General features: G+C 35.5%; 1 protein-coding gene across 2 annotated transcripts in view; it reads right to left on the reverse strand.

Annotated features, from left to right (window-relative positions):
- Positions 1-23,801, reverse strand: part of IRSp53 (Insulin receptor substrate 53 kDa) — a 1,482,105-nt gene that overhangs the window by 1,333,916 nt on the left and 124,388 nt on the right. The gene's annotated exons all lie outside the window — the stretch shown is intronic.

Consider the following 23,801-nt stretch of genomic DNA (forward strand, 5'->3'; position numbering starts at 1 on the left):
TTGCTAAAGGATGTACAGATCTTAGAACAGCGCATCATGATGGAAGGGAAGCGCTTAAAGCTTTCAAGGAAGAGTGGAAGATACAATATTTATGCTTCGAACATGGTGATGAAGTCCAGTGTTTGTTGTGTAAAAAAATATCATTTAAAAAAAAAAGCAACATAAAACGGCATTATGAGACACAACATGAAAAAAATATAGGCATTATTCAGGAGAAGAGATAAATAAATTCATGTCGGAATTGACATCGAAGGTAAATTAATTTACATTTGGGTCAGTAGATTTTATCTAGATTCCTTTTATTTCTTTATTTTAAATGTATTGTTGATGTTTTATTTGTTGCTTGTTTCTGGATATTTACTCTTATTAGACTACGTGTTTCTTTAATTTAGAAATAATATTTTATCTTTGATTGCACTTTAACTTATACTATTACTAAGCTCAAAATGCTAATTCACTTTTATTCCGATAACTATTTTCAAGATTTTTAGCAAATTTGAACTAAATGTTTTGAAAACTTTGATGCAAGAAGCTTTTTTAGTAACGTCAATATAAAATATACTTAAAAATATTATTTCAAAACTCTTAGACCTAACTGCACCAAATTTTGTACAGATGATATTATTATAGATCTGTTTATATAGTTTAAATTTCACAAATTTTGGCCGAAATTGTGGAAGTTTTAAAAGTCATACATATCCCCTTAAATGATTGACCCCAAAAATTACGATGGCTCTCAATACTATCTTAATTTAATCAATTTGTTTTTTCGTGTGTGCATCTCACAAATCACTCTAAGAAAACTCATTACATAATCACGACTGGAGAGTAAGGACTACATTTTCAAAATCACACAATCAATATACTCTATTTCAATCGATATTGTCATTATAATTTTTTCAACAAATACTCAAAAGTACTTAGAGATCATACACGTCGAGCAGGTAGACCCTATTAGTTTCTCCTAGCCAATGAAGTGAAGTATTTACATAATAAATAATTGCTTTTAACAATAAAATGGTTTACATACAATTAACTTTTCCTATTTCTCTTTTTGTTCCTAAAAAAACCCTTCCCTTTGCGATTTGTTTATATATAAACATGTATATTAAATAACTTAGTAATTAGCCCTATTACATAGCCACAAATTTAGTAATGCAAGTTATTGTAATAATTGCTGCCATTATTCGCTGCATGTGCATGTACTGTACATCCCTGTTTACGTTACGACGCTACGTAGTGGATGCGCTATGCGCTCGTGATCAAGGTCGAGCTCTTCTACCATGATTGGGAGCTAATATCGTCTCATCCCTGATCTAATATCTTCTTCTGCCCCGAACTCTTCTTCAGTTCACCATTCCTTCCAGTGCATCCATCAGTAGGCAGTTTCTTCTCAACCACTGAACCAGGCAATTCCTTTTCCTCTTTCTGATCAATTTCAGCATCATTCTTTCTTCATCCACTCTTTCCAACACAGCTACATTTCTTATTCTCTCTGTTAGATACGCTCCATTCTTCTCCACATCCACATTTCAAATACTTCTAGTCGCTTCTCTTCACTTCGTCGTAATGTCCATGTTTCTGCCCATACAACGCTACAGTCCACACAAAGCACTTCACTAGTCTCTTTCTTAGTTATTTTTACATAGATAGGAAGACCTTTATTTACACTTTAATTTTCATACAGGTTTTTGTTGTCTATCTTTAACAGGTACTCAGTTATTGACATGACTTTACAAAAATAAATTTGATTCTTTCCATTGTATTAAAGAATTCGTGGAAGATTTAGGTATGTATTATATGACAAATACTGAGTTTGATTTTGAGGACACACAGTTTTAAACACAATTTCTTCAAGAAACTTAAAACAATTATGACAATCACAGACATACTGAACCCATTTTTGGACAGTTCTGTTCAACTGGCCGAAATTAAAAAGACTATTACACTTTTACTACGTCATACTACTTTTGACCAATAAAACGGTAAGAAAGGACGGCTTTCAACCAATCATGGCTGTTTATCGCACAATTTTATCTCGTCTCTAGCATTTGTTTATTTTTATCACTACACTAGCATTTGTTTCTTTGTTTGCCAACATTTCAAACTGCACTGGTCTGGACGTCAAAAAAACAGAAAATTACAAACCACTCCAGTCGCTGCACAGCACTTTTAAATATGACTCGGATTGGCATTCAAGAACAAGAATTAATAAAGATCACTGGTCATAACTATGCATCTTCCCTGAAATCCTATTTACAAATAAATGAAGAGCACCATTCTGAAATCCTGAATAAGTTGAGGAATAAACCATGTACATCAACGAGTTCACTTCTTTTACGCACACGTCTAATATAACATCAACTGTACCACCAACCACTAAAACATTCAAATTTGAAAATTGTACTTTCAATAATTGTTCCTTTTAAAATGATTAATGTTTATTTTTTATTCCAACATCGTCAATTAAAACTTTCCTTGTTTATTTCATCATCCCTAATTAAAACTTTTCTAACACTTGTTTATATTATTTAGGTTATTTTATAACTTCTACTATATGTTTAATACTAAGATTTATTAAAAATCATCTGTCAAGTGACGTTGATTACTGGGATCCGGATAATTGAAGTGGAATGGAACTTTTTAATAAAAATGAAACTGAATCAACAAAGCCTTCTTGACTAGTAACCGTCCACAGAGTTCAATGAAGATTCCAAAGTTGGCACAACTGATAACAAGAAAACAGCTAATCATAACACACTACTGCCACCTAGCGTAATATTTGTAATGTTGAGATGGTACAATAATACATTTGAAGACAGTTGTATTTTCGTAACTCAATATTTTTATTGTATTGGGGTACTTCGTTACTTCTAATCTTTATATACTTTCTCCTAATCGTGTAATAGTCAATTAAATTCCACTCGAATTCTTATTTTCTCTAGATAAATCTGCTCGTGTTCCACCAAAACCTCTAGTGAGATTACTGTTGAAAAAAGTATGGTGAACCTCATTAAAACATATCCCTACAGAAGATGAAATGTTGAAACAAGACTCCTTCTCACAGTGTAGACCAGATGTCTACCAGATTGATGTTACACGTCAAAGTGACCTACATTTTATAGCAAACTCAGACTCGTACATAAATGTTATTAAATGTTAGAAATGACAAGTGTATGATACGCCGAGTCATGCCTGACTATTACGTTTATGGGCAGTATAGTATTTTATACTTCGCGCTCAGAAGCAAATCTGATTTCATATACTGAGGGAGAAAGCTCATACAAACTTATGAAAATTATTAACTATATACCATCAAGAAAGAAATCCTTCCAGTAAAGATTGACGTTTCGGTAGATTTCGATGTCCATATTTCATATAGATGGACGGCGAAAACAACGGATACATACTGTAGTACTTTAAGACTAAAAACTACGACAACGTTTTAAGCACTTCTCGTCATAGGCCTAGACATCATTATTTTTAAATGCTTATTGTGTGCAACTTTTCTCTTTCACAACACAGTATTACTGCCAATGCATCATCCTTTCTTCTTACAGCTCGCTTCCAACAAGCAGCTGCTTTCTTAAGTGTGCAGAAAACAAAAGTTTTATTGTCCTTAATTATACGTGTGCGCACACACCAAACGGAGAAAGTGCTACGCTGAATATAAACACAAGATTAATATCAACACACTTGATCATAACACTGTATTCATTAACCCCTGCTACGCCAAATAATTCCAAGCATTATCAAGATATGAACACAAAAATGTTCTAAATTGTACATAAAAAACGAATGAACAATTATTTAAGCAAAGGATATGAGATATCAACCGCTACTTTTATGCCAGATATCAAAATCAAAATGTTTTTCCTCCATTTCAAAACATATTAAAGACTATTTGAACATAATTAATATATTTTCGAGTCTATATTTTTTCCGGTACGGTAACAGTGAGTTTTTATTTTAGACGGTACGGCGCACAGACCCAACTACAGCAATGACTGAGATTCCGAAGCAGGAACTTGTGAGTTTTTCCAGTTATAACAGGGCTGGGCATCGGGAGCGCATCCAGACTCTAAACGGGGACGCTTGATATTCATCAGTTACGGAATCAACGCTGCGCGGTGTTCAGCGGGGAAGAAAGGGGATGAATAGAAATCATATGGCTCCCCGTGAGAGAGTAGAATCCGCTCTTCCTGCCCAGACCTGAGTTATAAGGTTCCTTGCACCGATAATTTGACTATTGAACTAGTTTTTGTACAATTTTATATTCTGGGAATCGATTTCATTTTTAATTGTTATGTTACATAATTTAAAAGATATCTTAATCATCATGTATGTATACAGGAGACAAGGATAGCCATTCCTGTGAGCAGTGGCGTGCTGCTACACTTCTGAAATGTTGACATATTCGCAAAGGAGTTGTAATTTGTAATGACGCCGAAGCTGCTACTCTATCATGAACACCACTGAAAACCGGAATAGGCGAGTCAAATCGCACGTTCACGGCAGGGATATGAGTGGAAGACGCAGTTTCGTTATGAGTAGACTCCGGATTTTAGGTTAAATGCCTATTTTTTCTATAGGAATAAACTAAAACTAGTTAAATATCTCCACATTTTACATCAAATATGAACGTTTGAAAGCCGTTTTATGGTGCCTAAAAATGCTTATTTTGGCTATTGAGACCTATTTCTAAGGTTTTAGGGTCTAAAATTTCCTATTTCTATTTTTACGTGTATATATATATATTTTTTTTTTAATTTTCGTGAAAGCTATGAGAGAAGAACAGAAATTAAGGGTGTTTGAGAATAAGGTTCTTAGGAAAATACTTGGGACTAGAAGTTATGAAGTTACAGGAGAATGGAAAAATTTACAAAACGCAGAACTGCACGCATCGTATTCTTCACGTAACATAATTAGGAACATTAAATCCAGACGTTTGAGATGGGTAGAGCATGTAACACGTATGGGTGAATCCAGAAATGCATATAGAGTGTTAGTTGGGAGGCCAGAGGGAAAAAGATCTTTGGGGAGGCCGAGATGTAGATAATATTAAAATGGATTTGAGGGAGGTGGGATATGATGATAGAGACTGGATTGATCTTGTATAGGATAGAGACCGATAGCGGGCTTATGTGAGGGCGGCAATGAACCTGCGGGTTCCTTAAAAGCCATTTGTAAGTAAGTAAGTAGCAGTGAAAGAAAAAGTATTGAATATCATGGGGTAAATTTGGTTCAAATATCCTGTAATAGTTTGGTTGTATGAATGAAGAAATTCCTGGAAGGTGTCTGGTTTTGTTGAGCATTTGAGCAGATAGTAGGAATGTGATGAAACGGGAGGATGTAGTTCTCTCTAAAGAAATCAGCATGGCAAATATTGCATCCATTGTTTCGGTATCATTGGAAAGAATTTTTTTCGCTTATAAAATGATTGTCTAAGAAAAGGCAAAGTTTCACAACAAAAAATTAGAGAAAAACGTTGTTATTTATTGCAATGGCAATTATGAATATTGTGTACATTAATTAATTAAATTGTAATGTGAGTACTCATGTATTAGCAGCTTCAGAGTAAAGAGGCCGATGAATTTATAAAAAATTACGTACCGGTATTCATAATTTAAGACTTAAAAAAATTAAGTTTTCAACCGCGATATTTTTGTTTACTCTTATGTCACTGTATATCATAATGCTTAATAATCACTAATTAATTGCATTTTCATAGTTGCTGTAGTTTGTGTGGATAGAAATTACATTTTAGCTACATAAAATAATAGCTTTAGCTGCTTGAGATTGTAATTTTGGGTGTCTAAATCTACGTTTTTAGTGCCTATTTTGATAAATTCAGGGCCTATTTTAGGTGCCTAAAAGTTAGTTTTTAAGTGCCTAAAAATCCGAGGTCTAGTTATAAGTACGACTAAAGAACGAGACAGCAGCAATGGGATTCAATATACAATGTACGTACGTTGCGCGTCGAGAAGTCTAAATAAGCTTATCCCCCAAAAGATTTTTTCTGAAAAAAAAAAAAAAGCCATATACACTTTTGTTTTCCTGTGCCACTTGAACCTACTACTCGGTTTGAATTTTATTAAAATGACGCGTTTTTGATAGCAAGTTCGCCTTATTAGTTGAAAGTCTGACTTTACTAAGGACATATCGATGGCTAAGAAGTGACACCTCGTGTCTGTGAATTTGCAAGTGAATCAAAAAACCGTTTTAAAAATTAATTTCTTTCAAAACAGACAGACCTTTTATTATGTTTCTGGGGGAAGAAATATTAGTTAACTATCCAATTCTGTGAACATAACAATAATGTAGTAATTCTAAATAATCTATACTAATAATAAATCTGTAGCCGAAATTTTTCTGGTAATTTTCGATTTTCCAAAAATAATTGGTCCTAACATATATAATTAATCACCCTGAAACCGAAAATCGCTTTTTTGAAATTTTTGTTTGTATGTCTGTCTGTCTGTCTGTCTGTCTGTCTGTATGTTTGTTACCTTTTCACGCGATAATGGCTGAACGGATTTCGATGAAAATTGGAATATAAGTTAAGTTCGTTGTAACTTAGATTTTAGGCTATATAGCATTCAAAATACATTATTTAAAAGGGGAGTTATAAGGGGGCCTGAATTAAATAGATCGAAATATCTCGCTTATTATTGATTTTTGTGAAAAATGCTACATAACAAAAGTTTCTTTAAACATAATTTCCGATAAGCTTTATTCCTTGAAAAATTTTGATAGGACTGATATTTAATGAGATAAATGAGTTTTAAAATTAAAATAACTGCCATCTAAGGCCGTGTAATGAATTAAAAAAAAATGACTTCGTCTATAAGGGGCCTTGGACAGCAACAATCGAAAGCTATAAAAGATAGCCTACAGATAATGTTTCTGTGTTTGTATGAAGTAATATCGGAAGCTAAATTAACCGATTTGTATAATTAATTATTAATTCACCATTGGAAAGTGTAGTTTCTCTAGATGGACATAATGCTATAATGTTATTACAGTAAATCCTGAGTGAATCGAGGACAGGTAAGATTAAAATAGCTTCTTATGCACAGAAAACTTGATAGGCTATTCTGTACATTCGTTTCCTGTATTTCCTAAAATAATTTTTATGACCAAATGAGTGGTCTCTGGATCAAAATGATCGCATTTTATTATGAAAATACAATTTAAATTAAGTAACATAATAAACGATTTATCCTTATATCAAACACGAATCTTCTCTGGATCAAATGTCCTATTTTAATTATGTAATTACTTTATATTTATTTCTAACGGGTGCAGCGGAGCGCACGGGTACGGCTAGTAAGTAAATACAGTTAAACTAAATGACCATTTTTTTTGTAGATACGCGGTATCACTGAAATTTAATTTATTTCTGAAACAGAATGACAGAATAGTGACATCATGTTCGTCCAAAGTGCTGTGATTTCATTGCATACACAGCGTTTTGAGTTTCCTTATTTATCAAAGACTTGTTTAACATATTCCAACACACGTGCTTTATGATTTCAAGAAGTCACGTCGCCTGAAGACCGCGCTATCTAAACTCCCAACATTATTCCATTTTGCCATGAAATGTGCACACTACTCAAAAATTTACACAACGAAGAAAGATGCATAGCACGAGTCCTAACTTCATCTCCAAGTGTAGAGGAGGAAGAAGGGAGTATCTCTACCATTTTTCCTCACCATATAACCTTTCTAACGGAGTAAATTTTTGTAGTAAATTTAAAACTGTATATAGAAGAACATAGGCAAGCTGTATGTTTGCTTTTCCTTTACTGGTGGAACTGTTATTTGATGCTCTTGCCGGAAACCCATCACAGAAACAGTAGGAGGAGAAGACCAAGAAGAAGATGTTTCCCGGAAGGAAAAGCAAACAAGCGAAACAACCGAGCATCAAGCCTCGCTCTCGCTACAGCCTATAGGATGTTCCGTCAAGCCGAGCCTCGTATTGACTGGTGATGGATACGGGAAACGAGAGGCATTTTCCACTGACGTGTAGACATATTGTCTCCTGACAGATTTATGAGATGTTTTCCAGTCATTGTTTTCCCTGCGTGTACATCACACAAAAGAACCGCAGTTTAAACAAGGGAGACAAGAGTAACTTAAATAGAGGAGGAACGACAGAGGGATTCGATATTAAAGTAAAGCTCTAGAACAGTTTCGAGCATGGCCAGGAGGGGTGAAAATGAGAAAATACCAACTCCAATTTTTAAGCATTAATAACAGTACTGAAAATTATATTTATTTAGACGAGCGATGGTAAATTTCAATTGAATGTGATTTTTAACTGTTTCTAACTCAGTACAAAACATTTTAATTACTAATTTAACTTCTATCCTTTTACACTTAAAACAGGAAAAGGATCGTGTTATACAAATAAAATATATTACGGAAATAGATTTAGACTAATCAATACTTGTCACCAGTAATAATTATTTATAATGATGATTATTTTTTTCACATTTTCAATATCTCGAATTTTCTACAACTCGAAGCATTGCCAGTATCTCGAACCACTTCGAGATACTGAAGTTGGATTGTATTAATATAGCCTACGCAACATGCGTTGCAATAGGATTTTCCTGCATGAAGCATCCCCGACAGGTTCTGGCATTTACCCATGTTTTTTGTAAGCTCAAACGAACATGGACAACTCCGCAACTAATTAATGTATGAAATACTGCGAAATTAGACGTACTACGAAATTAGCCGAGTTTGCCTTGCTGAAAATTATATTTATTTAAGCGAGCGATGGTAAACTTCAATTGAATGTGATTTTTAACGGTTTCTAACTCAGTATAAAATAGTTTAATTGTTAAATTAACTTCAGTCCTTTTTCACTTGAAACAGGGAAAAGATCGTGCAGTACAAATAAAATATATTACGGAAATAGATTTAAAGTAATTAATATTTGTCATCAATAATAATTATGTATAACGATAATGTTTTTTTTTTTCCATATTTTCAATATCTCGAATTTTCTATAACTCGAAGCATTATCAGTTTCTCGAACCACTTCGAGATAATGAAGATTGACTGTATTAATATATGCCGCATCAGTTATGTCAATAAATTATATTAAATTATGACTTACTTAACGCAACTCGCAACTGTCGATGTTATATCAGCGTCGCCGTACCGGAATTTTGTCCCGCAAGAGTTCTCTTACAGCTTGATTCAGCGTTAATGGGCCCTGTCCTTGGTTGTTTGGCTAGTGCGCAAGCTGTGTATTGCGTCCATAAGAAAGAAATTTAATTACAAATGTGCATAGGAGGGGAAGAGGAAAGAGGAAGAATGAAAATATCTATGCTCTAAGCTGAAGGACACTCATGTTAAGAAAATATAATTCATCATGACATTGTTTAGTCAACAAACGTAGTGGTTAGTAACGTGATGTGTGGAAGAATATTGTGTTTCAAGACGGAGTGTATTGTACTCGCCAAACTTAGACAACCCCAGCTCACAGGAAACAAGTCAAAGAAGTCACATCAACATGCTCTCGATATTTATGTTACGCAGTTGGTCACGTCCGATAACTGAATTGCTTTATAACAGTGTTGCCAAACATAGACGGCCTCAGCCCGAGTAGAGAAGTCGGCTTATCTTGCTGCAAGACACAAGTACTAAATTCTATGTTAAGAAACATCGTACTTGCCTCAGCCCAGCGGCTGAGGTAATTCAGAGTCATACTGTGACAACGCTGCGTAACTAACAGGCAAGCACCGTATAATTTATTATGTTTTGTGAGTGAGGTCGTCTAAGCTTGGCGAGAACAGTACCGCGACATGATACAAAGGAAGTGTCATAGGCATCCTACAAGGAAAACTCAGATCAGTGTCCTCGCGGCGCGCATGCTATACCCCTCTTACCCCCTGCAGTAGCCATGAGAGCATGCTGGGAACGGAAGCATACGTCATCTGCGCGAGACAGTCACGCCCGCTGGTTTCTGCGCACTGAGTTTTCCTTGTTGGATGCCTATAGGTGTTATGGCTGCGCTGCTTGACCTGTGTGACCCAGCTCGCCAGTAGTGATGAGTAACTCGCTCTTAGTCTATCTACTTATTTTTTGCAGGGACCAAAATCTCTGGATCAAGCTGTACATGCCAGTAAATCTACTGATATGAGCATGTCGCATTTAAGTACACTGGATCGAACCCGCAACCTCGGGCACAGAAGGCCAGCACTACAGACTTCGCCACCCAGGTCGATTTATCTTAATATCAACACGCCACTGCCATGAAATGAATCATACACTGCTCAGCATTGTAATTCATGTGGAATGTATAAGTAAATTATTAGCAAAATTGTATTTACGACATTCTTCAATGAGTCATTTAGCACCGGAAGTCACTAATATCGCATTCGAAAACAGTGGCGGCTTTTGGAATTTAGTCATGTACGGGAAACGGTTAGTAGTAGTTTTTTAGTAGGTTATTTTACGACGCTTTATCAACATCTAGGTTATTTAGCGTCTGAATGAGATGAAAGTGATAATGCCGGTGAAATGAGTCCGGGGTCCAGCACCGAACACTGAAAGTTGTCCAGCATTTGCTCATATTGAGTTGAGGGAAAACCCCGCTAACTTGTCCCGACCGGGAATCGAACCCGGGACACCTAGTTTCACGGCCAGATGAGCTAACCGTTACTCCACAGATGTGGACTGGAAACTGTTATAAAAAGTAAAAATTTCAAATAATACCGTCAAATTTAGAGTGAGATATTATGTGCAGTGAAAACACGTGTTTATATTAGTTATTTCAATATACACTACATTGATATCCGTCGAATGAATTAGTCCACATTCTTTCTCAAAGAAACCGTTCGCATTTAAATTGAATATTCGCCCAGTGGATTCACACACACTTTCTGAATAAACAAAAATTTTGATTTGATACTCCACATATTCGTTGACTGAATACATATTTAGTTTCATAAAAACATTTGAATTCACACTTGATATTCATTTAGTAGACGCGTCCACTTCTCAAAGAAATAACAGAGTTCCAAATTTACACTACTATGGAAATAAATTCAATTCATTTAATTTTTTGTTTTAACTCTTAGAAGTTGGAAGACGTATACTACTAACTGCACGAAAATGTGTAAATCTTAACCAGGGGTTCGTATACCTGCATAATCGGGTAAATTCGTGTTGGGTTTGTCAGCCGAGCTATTTAAGATTCACAAGATATGCCCGGACAGCATATCGTGCCAAAAATCGCAGGTTCGCTTCCCGGCCACTCCAGTCAATTGAGCCTGTGGTAAAGGATGGGGAGGGCCCATGTAAAACATTCGGTGTAATGGTACGCATGGAAGATGTCGGGATTTCAGTTGACTCCAGTTGAAATGATTCTGCTCCTTTTTTAAGAAAAAAAAAAACATTATTAGACTATATAAATTTTAAAAATTTCCACGTATTTTATATATAACATAATTTATAACATATTATATCAAGTCATGACCATAGTACTAGCTGGTCACTATAACGGATGCACAGCTCCTAAAGGTTAATATTTTATATGTTCATTATTGTTTCATGTTTATAAGAGATTTTAAATAAATGATACTGAATTAGGGATATGGTACTGTATCCATTAAGTGGAGTTGACCTAAAGACTATACACTTTTTTTTTACAAAAAGATGCCACAAACATTTCACTTCGCATTACATATCCGTCCCAAGTGGACTCTTCGAGATTCCACTCGGGTGTGTGTTTGCGCAGGCAGCGGTTGGGAGTGGTGGTAGTGTCCAATGTCATGTCAACGTTACTTCAGTACTGTAACTGGGGAACTCTAGTATTGCGAGCTGCCTAACGCACGATATGTGATGCACAGAAATACTTCGAATAACTCTACGTACATAGTAAGTGACGTAATGAAATGAAACTCGTCGAGAGAGTAATAAATAAATACATATAGTTAAGTAGATAAATAGATAAATGATTAAGTAGGGTAAAGTTACCTATTTCCGTGATACCCTTAATCCCGTGATACTTTTTTAAAATTGAATGTCAGTCAAAGCTTTGCCGTTTGACCATAGCACCAGACATCTTTCTCGAAAGACTACATCTTTAGCCTCTTTTGAGACATCGGTGAACTTCCTAGCAAGATACCCAACCCCGTGACATTCAGTAAAAAAACGTATCACGGTATTAGGAGTACCACGGAATTAGGAGTACCGTGGAATTAGGAGTATCACGGAATTAGGAGTACCACGGAATTAGGAGTATCACGGAATTAGGAGTATCACGGAATTAGGCAACTTTACACTACATAATTATATAGATGAATAAATGAATGAATAAATACGTGAATACTGAGTGAGTGAATCAATGAATTAATTAAAATAAATAAATAAATAAATAAATAAATAAATAAATAAATAAATAAATAAATAAATAAATAAATAAATAAATAAATTGCTGTAGTTTGACAAGGAGGGTGGCGCCCTAAATGCCCTTCAGCAGCATAAGAATTTGTTAAATAGCAGCTGTGTCTTTCAGCAAAAAACTGTTATTTGTATAATTCTAACAAATTAATTTTTTACTTCTGCTGTAAACATCAGCGACTTGAAGATGAGCTGTGCTAACATTACATGGAGCTCACAGTCGTTACATACCCCGCCGAGAGCATGGACGTTCAACAGCTGTTAATTATAATTTCCAATGTTGTTTCAGGTTACTGGTCCATGAACAGCGATCACGCAACCCATAGTGTTCGAAAGAACACTCTTGCTGTAAGAAACTAACTTTACGACTTTAAGACCAACATATTTTTTTTTTATAATACATCCTGATTACACAACTTTTAACACTATATCACTTCGGAATATGCATTATATGTCTTTCTCGTGTTAAATTCTATCGTACCTGGTTAACATGTTTCGGTCTGTTATTGACCTTCTTCAGCACTGGCTGTTGCTGATTTTGGCGCCTTTTATTTATATATTTTAATGTACCGAAGTACATATGATATTTCCATGCAGATATTCTGCGTCATCATACGATGAAAGAGTAATGGAACAGAAAAATTCTCTCCGGCACCGGGATTTGAACCCGGGTTTTCAGCTCTACGTGCTGATGCTTTATCCACTAAACCACACCGGATACCCATCCCGGTGTCGGACAGAATCGTCTCAGTTTAAGTTCCAACTCTTGGGATCCCTCTAGTGGACTTCAGTCCTACGTTCATAGTCATCTATGACGTAGGCTAGTGCAGAGGGCGGTCACTAGAGGGAACCCAAGAGTTGGGACTTAAACTGAGACGATTCTGTCCGACACCGGGATGGGTATCCTGTGTGGCTTAGTGGATAAAGCATCAGCACGTAGAGCTGAAAACCCGGGTTCAAATCCCGGTGCCGGAGAGAATTTTTCTCCGTTCCATTACTCTTTCATCGCCTTTTATTTTGTTTCCTGTGTGGGTGTGTTTGTGTAGTGTAATGTAGAGTCAAAGAGTATTTTTATAAACTAATTAATATGTATTCTACGTTCTAATTAAATGAAATATGAAGACATTAAGGAACTATAGAAAGAAAATACATTTTAATTCTCAAAAAAATTATTCTATAAACAATTACACCTCCAGTTGTGAATTCCTGCCACATTTATACATACGAAGTTAAATAATTATAGATATGATATATGATTTATTGTCACTCAACTGTTTGATCATGCTGAGCCTGTCGCATGTCAGTAGATTTACTGGCAGGTAAAAGAACTCCTGCGGGACAAAATTCCGGCACACCGGTGACGCTGATATAACCTCGGCAATTGCGAGCGTCGTTAAATAAAAAAAATATTTACAAATTTTTCTTCCTAATTAGTTTGTTTCTTTATTATTTCGTAAATTGTTCATTTATTTCTTAGTTGTGTTATTTGGTGATTATTTATATTATTATGTTTACGTTATTAACCTTGCCCAAGTAATTTTACATTATGGAGTCAGACGAATTCTTTCGCTTAACAATTGAAGTCTGGCTAAAACACTGGAATAAAAACAGAAATACTTTATTGGAGAAAAACGCTAGAGTATGTTTAGAAATCCAGGTAGTTTATGCAGTAAAAGTGAAGAAGTATGCACATTTTGGGTGAAGGCTTGAAGTCGAGACAATCTCATGGCATGAAAGTGCTATAACAGGTAATACTAGGTCGTCTCAAAAGTCTTATCCTATAAATATTCCACTAATTTGCTAGTAAACGGAATCATTTATTATATGTATTGTTGGTGCTGTTTTGAAACATATTTCAAGTATCATTTTAACCTCATCTATTTGCGGTATAGTGAGGGTCACATACGGACAGTTCCTAAACAGTAAATATTGCCGTCTTGTCAGTGTTGCCAACTGTTACCAGATATCACACGATCCTACGTACTGACTTATTTACTTACCTTATTTTATGTTGAATGGTTATTCTAATTAATTCAATAATTTGTAACATATTTTCGTAGGCAAACTATACGATAAAGGAATCAACATGTTCAGTATTTTGTCTGCAATACGAAATTCATTGGTTTGACCAGGACGAATTTTCTTCTATTCGTCCTGGTTTGACTAAACCAGGCCTGCACAAACAGCGCGCGCTGCGCGCTCCTTCGGAGTGGGAGAGCGGTGTTTACCGCTCGCCGAAACGGAGAGGAAGATACGTCAGAATGACGTAGATTTTCTTAGGTAGAGGAGAGGGAAACGACCACTCAGCTATCTAGTGGAGTGCAGTGTGTAGGCCTATTCTCAGTAACTGTTTCACGTTGCTTACCTACTGCTACAGTACAGTATGGAGGAATCTCAAAGACGGAACATAACATTTAACATTTAACGATTTACAGCTCGAACTTACTGATCTTCAATGTGACCTAAGGGCTAAAGATCGTTTGAATAATACTACTAGCCTGGTTGAGTTTTAAAAGACTAAACATTAGCAATAATATCCACGACTACACAGGCTGGCTGTGAAAATGATTGCTATGTTCGGCTCAACATTTATATTTGTGAGCAAAAACGATAGACATCGAACATCTGTAACTGATGTTTCATTATGATCAGTAGGCTATTGTTTCTTTCGGCTGCCAACAGCATAAAACCTCGTTTTGATGTACTGATAAATAAAAATATAACAAAATGATATTGTACATTTAAGTAGCTATAGAACTTCTATTACTTCTGTAAAATAAATATTTCTTTATTAATTAATAATAGTCCAAGATAGTTTTGCAAACATTGAACGGGAATTCATTTCATAAGCACTCGTAATAGTACTTCCTTTTGTGTATAGTTTGTACGAGATCACCCCTTCTTCCAGTCCACCCTTTCACAGAGCGCAGCTAATATCTGCATTCCGCTCATGAGCTGTGAGCCGGCTCGGAGAGCGCAAACCTTGTGCAGGCCTGGACTAAACAATTGATTAACGAGACCTAACCTAAAAATGTATTTTGTTTGACCACATGAAATTATTAGTACTAACTCCGAAAACTTACCTGACTATAGTCTTGAATTAAAATCACAACGCAACACATAAAATAATTATCATGTATTAATATTAATACTGATATTAATTAATTATTAGTATGCTCAAATTTCACTAGCTTCCAGTAACCGGCTCAGAAATCTAGTACAAATTTAATTTCATGGAACTCCAGTACCGACAAATATTGTCGATATTTGTCTCAGCTGCCAACATACCAGTTACAATATCACTACCATTTGTAGTATTAGTCAGTATCGAAATTCGAAACGAAGTTGGCAAAACAAAATTCAACCTGCAAACTAGAAAATCACCATAATCCACTAACATATGTAGTAATGGGGGAAAAAAAAGTTAGGTTTCACCCTTAGGGTATGAAGTAAGCTGACCCGGACTATGTATAGTGCCTAGTCTATTACCTTTGACTGCATTCGGAAACGTGTGATTACACAAAAGAAATTCCAGTGCTTCTGCGTTTGTTTTTTAAAAGAAAAAACGAATGTAAAATCGGCAGTTTAAGAAATACGTTGTGAAATTAAAGGTGAAAGAATGGTGAGTGGTAGACTTAAGCGCTGGAGGTAAACCTTGATCAGGAAGATCGCCGGTTGTTGAGAAGGTAGCTATACCAGCAAAACTGAAGAATAGCCACTGTCCAGTAGTAGTGTATTGTAAGTCTTTGTGTTTCTAAGATCACAATCTGTAGCCACCTGTAGCAATTTGGACTCTGTCTAAATGGCGACGATTTGATCTCTGTGAAATCATTCAATAATTGTAATTGTGTTTCGGCCAATTAACACGGATCTAAAGAAAACGCCCAAGACGATCTAATATTTATCTGATACAAGAAGGAAAATTCGAAATATGATCTTAAGAGTAAATCCCACTACGATTATAAAAAAAACTTGAAAGAGAAGAAACAGAAGAACCACCCTGTAGCAAATCATTGCTATGAGGATGAAGGAGAAGAGAACTTTCAAAACCAACAAGCTGGCTTTCACTTAAGGGCATATTTAACTTATTTGGCCAGCAACATTTGCAGAGGCAGAATATTTTAGCTTCATCGTACTTGCTATGTAAATATATGAACGGTTAATTTAAAGAAGCGGGGATGATGGACCAATGAGATTACAGACGTTGCTTTTTTTTACCCCTTTTAGACTGTATAATCAATGCAGTGTAACGTATTTGAGTTTCAGGATTTTGAATTCCTTTCTAAATTAACATTTCATACAGACATACGGTACTCCCTGAATCAGTTCTCACTCAAACATAAAAACCTTCAATTTCTTCCTCTGAAAGAACCAGATTTATTATAAGACTGAACTCCGGTCAGAATTAATAAATGTAGTAAAGATAAGTTCTATTAGCATAAATTGTATTTGGCACATCTTTCCATGTTCCATCCTCGCACGTTTCGGTCGCCTTTCTACCCTTCTATAGAAGACTGAGTTCACCCCGGAGCAGTTTTGGATATCAACAGACCCCGAAACCGGGACTTCCCAGTTCGTAATCCGTTGCTACTAGCTACTAGGAGTTATTCACACTCTGTAAACACAATTTATTAATTTATTAGGTTGGGAAAATAGGGAAGGGCACAGGAAATATTTTAAATTTTCAAACCTGTTTATCAACAATAATATCCGAGTTTATCAAGATACCAGTAATTAGATCACGGTTTTCATCATCTACTACTGGAAACTCAATTTTTTTTTCTTTCGATTTCGAGATATCGCTTGTTTCTCATAGGCTAGAATTTTGTATGCTGAATGCGATTTTGATACTGTTTAGGTCAGGCTTGCAGAACAGAGCGACAATTGTCGCGTTGCGTCACTAATTGGAAATGTCGCGCATCCCTTCCTTCTACCCCCGCGTCATTGACTTGGTAGGGAAGGGGATTTGTATTCAGTGTCTGTGTTACGTGATTGCGTACGGGGGAACAGTGACGTCATTCTACGCCAGTGGACTGTGGACGGGGAACCAACCTTTCCCCACGCTTTCCACCCCTTTCCCGCCAATCTGCAACCCTGCCTTAGGTTAAAAAACGGACAGAACAGTGCGAAAATAGCACTTAATTGTGCACTTCAGAATCAAAACGTAGACAAATCCAGTGTGACATTGTTTCATATTAAGACAATTCCTTCTGTAGCCAATGAGAAGCTCACATTCGTACCACCTTTTCCCATCATGCATCGCGAATCCAATATGGCTGATTGTTTATATAATCGGTTTGTGGATGAATAAGTACTTTTTTATGTCAATTTTCTTTGTGAAATTATACCCAGGGTAAGTTACATCGTTATTTAAATAGGAATATGAAAGTTCATGTCAAAGAAGTTCCTCAAAAGGAATGAAGGAAGCGTGGTGTGGATAATTCAACCTATAAACGCAGAATAGAAAAGCTTGCCAGGTGAGTAACCATAGTACGTTTTTTCTATAGCCCAGTAACATTATGTTTTAATTAATTGCGTTTATATTTATTTAAAAATCTAATTGCAGCACCTGAAAAATTACAAATTACACTAAAGACATGGATATAAAATAGGCTATTTTTTTCAATTTAGTAAACCTAGAAATTCAATTTCTTTTCAGCTTACATAACCTACTGGTAAGTTTGTTAGTTGTATTGAAGATTAAACCCTAAGGATGACTGCAAAAAATCAAAATAATACTTTTTTATGTTATAGATACTCTCCAACGTCATTGCCGATCTATCGAACATGTGTGAAGAATTGGAGTGTGTGGATCATGATGAACTAACACTACTTAATAGCTTGTAAAATAAAAATCACGTTCTTCACTTTCACACTTTTGGAGATATATGCTCAATCAAAAAATGTCCCTCAAGTTATTTTTATTTTTTTTACGGAGGTATTTGTTGCATTTTTTTGACAACTCATGTAACAAAATTTATTCCACTTCAAACAATTGTGATATGCAATATAGATTAATATCGTGATTTGCAAGTATGAAACTTAAGTTACCATATATAAAGTTGTGCTTTGAAACTGAGTTAATAAAGACTTAGATTCAAAAATAGACAATTCCGCTTTAAATATGACTTCATTGGTTTCGAAAACAGACAACTCCACTTTAAATATGGCTTCATTTGGTTTCAAATACAGACAACTCCATGACTTAGTTTCAGAGATGGACAATTCCACTTTTTAAATTTAAATTGTGACCTGAATATTAATTTTAATCACATTTTGAGACTGAAAAAATGTTTCTATGACCCATGAGAGTGTTAAAAAAATATACGTGTAACAGTGACATTGGTTTCCAAGGATCTAGTTTTTTGCCTTTCGTGTAAAAAAAAAAAGAAGCAAAAGTAGAGTTGTCTAACTTTGATACCAAGCTCCTCATACAAACAGTAAAATCTGTCAGGAAGACCACCCCTATTGAGAAACCACTCCTCCTAAAGACCGAATTTTTAAAGAACCGAATTAAACATACATAAAACCAATGTAAATCACACCACTTTTAAGAGACCACCTCTCTCCCCGACCACCGACCAGTGATTAAATAGCCATTTTCTTAATTTTAGCCCTTTTAAAAAACCATAATGTACTTTTAAAATTTACAATTTAGTATTTTATTACATTACGGTGGAGTAAGTAAATTCCAAGAATTGCGTTACTACACTAGAAGTTAAAATTATGTTTGGCAAAGTTGTTAAGTGGTACCGTCTTCACGTTGAATGCCCATTTCTGTCCTTAATCCCTTAAGGAATGTTCGGTATTGCTAGGAAAAAGGTACAATAACCGCTTACTAACCGAGGTATGACAAAGGGTTATTTGTAATGTTATTTAACAGTTTCTTGGAAGGTAAGATTTCTCATGCCGTATGACGGTTTTACTTTTCGTTTTGTACAGAAAAGTCAAATCATTACTTGTTAATTATAGTGCAATAATTTATTTCTTGTTTCTCCTACCTATTAGAAAAATCCAGTGATCAACCCATCAATGGTGGGTTAAAGTCAAGAGAGAATTTCAACCCGAAAAAAATGTCACTAGAAGAAGCCTTGTGTAATATTCAACTAATTCAACAATCGGCACCACTCAAAGACTGAATGAATGGAGAACATAAAAATGAACTGTTTTTTAACATGTTAAAGTATAGTTTTGAAAATTAGGTTGTAAAAACGAAATCTAAAAAAAAAAAAAAAAACAAAAAAAAACAAAGTTGTTAAGTTGAGAGACCACCCCTCTGAAAGACCAATTTTTCATGGAACCAGAAGTGGTCGTATAATACAGATTTTGCTGTACTTAGTTCTCAAGAGTATCCGAATAGTTTTCCCAAGACAGAAACCAAATTGTGAAGGAATAATAAGCTCATGTAGTTCAAAATATTCTCTCAACTGTAGGAGTACAACACTCTCTAGTATTTTACCAAAAATAGGTAAAAGAGCAATACGTTAGTGTAGTTTAAATAGTATAAATTTATATCTCATGCATTATAAAGGTACAACTTTAAAGAAATTAAATAAAAAATAATTTTAATACAAAAGAGGTAAAGTTGTCAGCACAACTTTTCGGCCCCTCTTATAATTACTCACTTTTTTAATTAAAAACTGACAAGAATTAACAAGTCACAAATGTAAGATAAATAGAACAAGTTTTGTTGCATTTCTTTGATTTATGATGCAGTAACAAGTAAATTAAATAAAGAAGCAATAAACCTGTCGAAATGATTCCCCAAGGAACAGAATGGAGATGTCTCCACACTACCCATACAACATCATGCTTGGCAGCACATCAACAAACAAGGGTAGCATATAATAGGCATTCCAAATACGTCATAAAATCCCCCCAATTCTATACTCTCAGAGGAGGATGAGCGTTTTATTTACACAGCCGTTTATTTGTCAAGAAACCATGCAAGGACCTTCAGAATTCTAAAAACGGAATAAAAAGGCTCGCCTCCCTATATGTGTGTTTTTGTAACACTAGAAACAAAAGAAGACTTTTATAAAACTAAGATAAAAAATACTTTTCAGGGAAAAAAGAAAGACTAAAAATCACAACTTTATCCCATTACAATCCTCAGGGTCCTACATAAACGCGAAAGGGAGGATGGAAGAAAGAGACGGAGACCGAGGGATAGGAAATCGGAATTTATGGACTGTAAAGTTTTTAACCTTCTACTCCATTCCTCTCCCTCTGAGAGAATCCCTCTCATTCGTGGGAGCCACCTAGCGGCGGTGCGTTGAAGTTTTCTCTTCGTCTTCTTTTTCCCTGATCCGATATCGAACGTTTAAATAATTCAAACCGTGTACTGCACAGCAGTTGTCGGGCAACACCCCTCCCCCACCCTTATACCTAGCTTTTCCAGCCCTTCGCAAGATGACGACTGGAACGCGGCCGATTTACAAACAGCCCAAATATTGTCTGTCCACGGGTGGTTTTGCAGTTCGATTGCTCAACATTCGCGTCAGGTACACCCGCGAACTGATGCCTGCACAAGACGATATTCTAACTGATAAAATGCTCAAGGCTTTACAATGAGGGTCAGATCTGTTGGAAATCTCGGCCACAGATGGGTTCTTTCAATTGTCGATCCGCGAAACCAACACGGTTCGTAGGAACAACAAAATTGCTCAGCAACTTAAATTACAATTAGATATGCCCAGAATGTGACCTCTGCTATTGGTGGGTTTGGAATTAACCTTCTCCCTTCCTCTGCTGGCACTATTTTCGTCTCCTGTCTCACATTACGGAACGCAGTATAGAGTTGACAAATATTTAAGATCGTTTCTGATGTAATCTAGTGGAAGTCTTCTAGAAATATTTTATAAAATATGCAACTTGCAACTTTGGCTTAACCCATGACATATAGTAAATATTGTAACTATGCTATTGTAAAATTGACAATTAATATGTAATGTATATATTATTATTATTATTATTATTATTATTATTATTATTATTATTATTACTTACTCCTTACTTACTGGCTTTTAAGGAACCCGGAGGTTCCTTGCCGCCCTCACATAAGCCCGCTATAGGTCCTATCCTGAGCAAGACCAATCCAATCTCTATCGTCATATACCATCTCCCTCAAATCCATTTAATATTATCCTCCCATCTACGTCTCGGCCTCTCCAAAGGTCTTTTCCCCTCCGGTGTCCCAACTAACACTCCATATGCATTTCTGGATTCGCCCATACGTGCTACATGCCCTGTCCATCTCAAACGTCTGGATTTAATGTTCCTAATTATGTCAGGTGAAGAATACAATGCGTGCAGTTCTGTGTTGTGTAACTTTCTCCATTCTCCTGTAACTTCATCCCTCTTAGCCTCAAATATTTTCCTAAGAACCTTATTCTCAAACACCCTTAACCTATGTTCCTCTCTCAAAGTGAGAGTGAAAGTTTATTATTATTATTATTATTATTATTATTATTATTATTATTATTATTATTAGTTATCACTATCATCATTGTTATCTCTGTTTTTCTTTCTATTTTTATTGTATTAGTTCGATGAGAGCTCTATAGTGTTCTTTTGACCCTGTTGACCCTCTATAGGGCTTTTAATTTAATTTGTACTATTTTCATCAGTGTTTGTATTTCTGTTTTTATTTATATGTGCTATCTGGTAGGATGGAAGAGACGGCCTTACGGCCTTAATCCTGTCAGATTAAATAAATAAATAAAAAATAAATAAATAAATAAATAAATAAATAAATAAATAAAATCAAGCATTTTGTTTTTCATATTTTTTGGATAATAACCATTAAAGATTTCATAATAGGTCATTTTTACTGTGTCCTTTAATTTTGCATATGTATTGTATAATAATTTTGACCTATGCAGTTCTGTACCATAGGTAATGACACAATATTTAAATTATGGGTCAAGTTTTAGTACCCTACTGCCACTTCCAACGGACTCCTAACGAATATTCACATGCTTATCACTGGGATTGTGGCACTGGAAATCAATTTAGAACACTTTTATCTCAGCCACGACACATTTCAATTTTTATTGTACAATATAAATGCAATTATCACTACAATGACACAATCATTCTTGCAGATAACACAGAAACAACTTCGGAAACGTAATTAACAGAGTCGCAGTTTCACTTCACTTCCACTAGATGGACTCAGAATTCCAGCAGACGATATGGTACAGGTGTAGCAGGGATGCCAATATCGGCAAACGAAATGAAACTGTGAGGAATGTTATAACAGGTGTGCTAAACGTTAGAAATGTTACAATAGGTGTATAGCATGTCAGGTTAGGTTAGGTTAGGTTAGGTGTGCAAGATAAAATGAATGGTTACCACATTTGGCGACACTGCAATCATTCTCCCACTCCACCTCAAATAACGTCACAACGACGAAATATGGTCACCTTCTTCCTTCAAGTACGACGATTTTCCTATATAAGTAAGGAACCTATTTAAGGCGGGTTGGGTGGGACCACAGCTCTCCTAGTGATCACATCGAGTTTCTACTACTTCACAAAACTAAGGTTTTTCAGTGTTTGTTTTTAATTTCCTATACTGGCAGTACATTAATAAAACTTCACCAAATTATGACCGTTTCATGAATCTTTTTGACAAATTTAAAAAACAAATTTCCTGAAAAATCGATACATGAGTGCGTTATAACTACGTGACAACGGAAGTACTTGCATAAGAGTTAAAAGGTTAAAAGGAAAACAAGAAGTGCTAAAGAATAAAACTGAAAACAGAATACGAGAAGTGATAAGGAGAAGTGGTTAGTTGTTGGGTCGTCTTTGTTTATAGACCATTCGTTATGTCGTGAAATCTACCTGCGCGTGAGGGGAAGCATGATTCCACTCATAGTTAGCTGCTAATTCACTTACCCCCACCATAAAATTCTTACTGTAAGCTACGACGCGCGCTTGCATTTGGTTTCCTGAGATAACGACTCTCCTATACAAGGTTAACCATTGTTACATTACTTTACAGTAAAGTCTAACGTTCAAATACTATGTCGCAAGGTCGTCGAAAGGGGAGAAATCACGTGACAGTTACTCTTTTCTTCAAGTTATTTTAAACAGTTGCATAATATTACGTAGACGTCCACTTTCGAACAACAAAATGTTTTCAGTAAAGATAAAAGACTGTCATAACAGCACAGCTCTAGACTTTACAGAGGGGACAGCACAAACGGGTGGGAGAACCGAGATGCGACATGACCAAACGGATGCACAGTTATGTGAAGAATGCATATTCTAGTAATAATTTGTATTTCAACGTATTTCTAAGAAATTCTTGAATATATGGACATCAGCGCTTGCTATATAATCTCAAAATCATCCCTCTGTACACATTTT

This window comes from Periplaneta americana, chromosome 11 (genome assembly GCF_040183065.1).
Source record: "Periplaneta americana isolate PAMFEO1 chromosome 11, P.americana_PAMFEO1_priV1, whole genome shotgun sequence".
NCBI lineage: Eukaryota > Metazoa > Arthropoda > Insecta > Blattodea > Blattidae > Periplaneta > Periplaneta americana.